Source organism: Panthera leo, chromosome B2 (genome assembly GCF_018350215.1).
Source record: "Panthera leo isolate Ple1 chromosome B2, P.leo_Ple1_pat1.1, whole genome shotgun sequence".
Taxonomy (NCBI): Eukaryota; Metazoa; Chordata; class Mammalia; order Carnivora; family Felidae; genus Panthera; species Panthera leo.
Window position 1 is genome coordinate 64,353,607 of NC_056683.1, and position 3,646 is coordinate 64,357,252.

The 3,646-nt window shown below is 40.0% G+C and overlaps 1 pseudogene; it reads right to left on the minus strand.

Annotated features, from left to right (window-relative positions):
- Nucleotides 1–1,629: 1,629 nt before the first annotated feature.
- Nucleotides 1,630–2,571, minus strand: LOC122220079 (annotated as a pseudogene).
- Between the last annotated feature and the right edge of the window lie 1,075 nt (nt 2,572–3,646).

Consider the following 3,646-nt stretch of genomic DNA (forward strand, 5'->3'; position numbering starts at 1 on the left):
CAAGGTGTGTGTGTGAATATGGGGCAGGGCTTGGGAAAGTAGGTCAAAGAAAACCTACTTTGACCTACTTACACTTTAGATATGAGGTAAAGTCAATCAAGCCATTAGAAGAAAAGGGTGTTCCTGGCAGAGGGAGAGAAACAGCATTGTGGCTCAGGGAACAAAGTCAGTCATATGTTCAGCACTGCTGGAGCTTAGTAAGAAAGCGGCTCTGCAATTTGAGGAACATTACCCTTCTTTGCTAGCAGCTTTTACTGGTGATCTCTTTAGATAGGGCAGTGTTGTCTTTAAAGAGCTAATAAGCAAGAATGGGACGGTGGTTGCTAGGGTGGAGGCTGGGTCCTGCAGGTTGGCCAGATCCTGTTGGGTCATTCTAGGCTCTGGAACTGGACTCAAACTCTGAAGTTCGGGACACAATTTTATTACTTCTCTGAGAGGTGAAGTGAGTCACAGGGTTGATACATAATACCTAGATTCATAAGACACTGATTTTCAAGCAGATATCATATTATGAATACACACAGAACTCTAAATCTTACACAATAGCAAACCTACCACAAGGTCACACTGCTTCCAGTTCTCATTGTGTTGGGCAAATCCATTTAGGAAATCAGATTAGAGATCAGAGTGCTGACTGGCCAGCATCATAACTGAACAAAGATCATACACATTATTGGGAGACATTTCCAACAATCTAGATTAGCGGAGAACCCACTTTTTTTCAGTCTGCAAACATCTCTACCTCAATGACATATATCATCCCATGAGGATGAGAAAAGTATCTTTCTGGAGACAACTGAATAAAATTTGATAATTTATTGCTTCATGGTTTCCTAGTTTTAGAATTGTGTAATATAATGGACTTATTTTAACATGTCTTATCTCTGACTAGGATATTACAATATACAATAAGATACATTGATTGACTTAGCAACAGCTTTCCCTAACACCAGATTCAAATTTTGTATGTTATGTTGTATTAAAGAAACACTGTTCTTCTTCTTCTTTTTTTAACATTTATTAATTTTTGAGAGGGAAGGGGGAGGTGGGGCAGAGGAAGGGAGACAAAGGATCTGAAGCAGGCTCCCTGTCATGAGCGCAGAACCCCATGTGGGGCTTGAACCCCGACCTGAGCCGCTTAACCGACTGAGCCACCCAGGTGCCCCTAAACACTGTGGTCTTCTTAATTGGATATGGGGAGGAGGGGGTTCCTTTGTTTCTCGACAAAGAAAAAATTATAAAACCTGTCCCATTGTAAGTTACTACTGTAGTGTTGATATCATTCATCATCTGTTGATTTTTTTGTTAGATTTCAAGGGATAATTTTGTCTTTACCTCATATCTAAAATCAGAGTTTTTTGTTTTTGTTTTGTTTTGTTTGGTAGCTAACTGCTTACTAATTATAGCTTTTACATGTACTTCTAGGGCCAGGCAATGAAAGAACTGCTTAAACATGCATCTCTGGGTAAGTAAAGAGTATTAATGATAAAAACCAAAATACGATAAGAAAGTTACTATTCCTCTTTTGCAAACTTCTGAAGCAGAAGAGAAAAACCTGAATGTACTATATTTTCATTTCTTTTTTTTAATGTGCAAGTATTTATTTTAATTACTCGTATATGAAGGTCATTATTTTTGGACAACAGCAAGGCATTTTGTTGTCCACTCTTTCCATTCCCAAAGGCATCCACAGGTTTTGGTAAATTCCCATTATCCTTGAAACTGTGTTTCATACTAACTGCAGGGCTGTCAGCAGGTTCATCATCAATCCACCTCCCCAGTGCTTTGTACACTGCAACTTGCATAATGAGATAAAGGCAAAGGTTGAGGGAGCGCCAGTCAGCTCCTTCCAAATGGTTGCAGCCTTGCAATAGTCATGCGAGCCACTGGCAGTGTCAAAATCCAAATGCGTGTCCAATATCACGGGTGAAAGTCTTCTGGGACTGATGCAGCGAAACACTAGTTACTTCTGGAGTACAACTGTTATCAAAAACTAAATAGTCACTTGAAGATATTTTCTGTGGCTTGTTCACTTTGTCTTCATAGCATGAGTTATATAAATCACTGCCATACCTGGCAAAGCTGAATATCCCCATACCATCTGTCAAAGAGGCCTACCCAAAGGCAAAATTCCAGGAATCTCTTGGGTAAAGATCAATCATTGTTATTCCCACAATACAGAAGACATCTCCAGGTTTTCTCTTCTTTTAAGAACTTGGGATGTGCCCTGCATGAATTTGTAGGTTCTGTGTGTTATCATTGACTCTAAAAGAGCTCCTCCTTACAGAGACAGGAACTGGTTCTAGGAGTTTTACTGTCAAGCCATGGAAGGATGCTTCACAGTAGCCCTTGAGCCATTTAATATATTCTTCACTGATAATTCTGGTGTTTCCTAGAGATCCAATGCACTGTATATAAATACTGCATTTCTCTAGAGATAGTGCCTTTCTGAAAGGAGCACTGAAAAATTGCTTGAAGTCTTGGGGAGCCTCAAATGGGAGATGATCCAGTCTGATTGCAAATGCAAGGTAATAGGTCCAAAGAGATCATTGTCTGGCTTGAAGGTTTCATTCAGCAAACGCCATTTGCCAGGATCTAACTTCTAATACTGTGACACAAGTGTTGGGTTTTTTGAGATGAGAGTTGTTTTTTGTGTCTGTTCAGAGTGCCTTACTGTTTGTATAATGACAGGTCTCTTCCATTCACATCGTGTTCCTATGTAGAGCTGACATCCTTCCTTCTGAATGTGTCAAACAGCTGTTTCACCATGAGGCTTTAGGGGGAAGGCTCCCATTGAAGTTTTTGCCTTACAGAGTTGGGCATGCCTGGGCAGGTTGGGAAAGTACTCTGCAGAACACCTTCACTTGCCTCCCAGCCGGGGCCACCCCTGTATGCCTTATATTTTCATTTCTTAATTCTTTCTTTTTTGGTACATCACTTAATTAATTATAACAAGGATTAGAGCAGTTAAAATTTAATGATTCGGGTGGGACCCATAATGATTTAACAAATGTGTAGGTTAACCAAGTGATGACACATGAGACATTTTAGAAAAGGAAAAGTATGAGAAAAAGCAGATGGAAATGAGAAAAGTGTGTGTGTGTGTGTGTGTGTGTGTGTGTGTGTGTGTGTGTGTTGTTGAAGAGTAGGCTATAATAAGAAGTAGTCCTATTGGTGGGGGGAGTGTTCCTGTTATGAAATACCAGTAAATATGTTTGAATGGGTAAAAAATGCTACCATTTATAAAGTCCTTAGAATGCAAGGTGTCCTGCATAAGTTATCTCATTTCATTCTTAGTCAAAAACCCGTGAAGTAGGTACTACTGTTCTCATCTCCATTCTACAGATGAGGAAGCTGAAGCTCAGTGCCTAAGGTCACACAGCCAGTGAATAATGGAGTCAGGTTTGGTACCTAGAGAGATTGTCTACTGAGTCTGGGCTACTTCTGTAAGAGAATCAGGACACATATTTCAGAGTCTTAATTAGAAGAAACACGAATTCTGACTTGCCTTAAGGTGACAGAGCTCATTATAGTTCTCTGAGTGAATTGGGATGAGCTCATGAAATCAATGGGGAGAAGGGGATGCATGTGAGGACAAGTCAACAATAAAAAATCACCATTGTCTTATCTGTCCCTGCATTTTTGT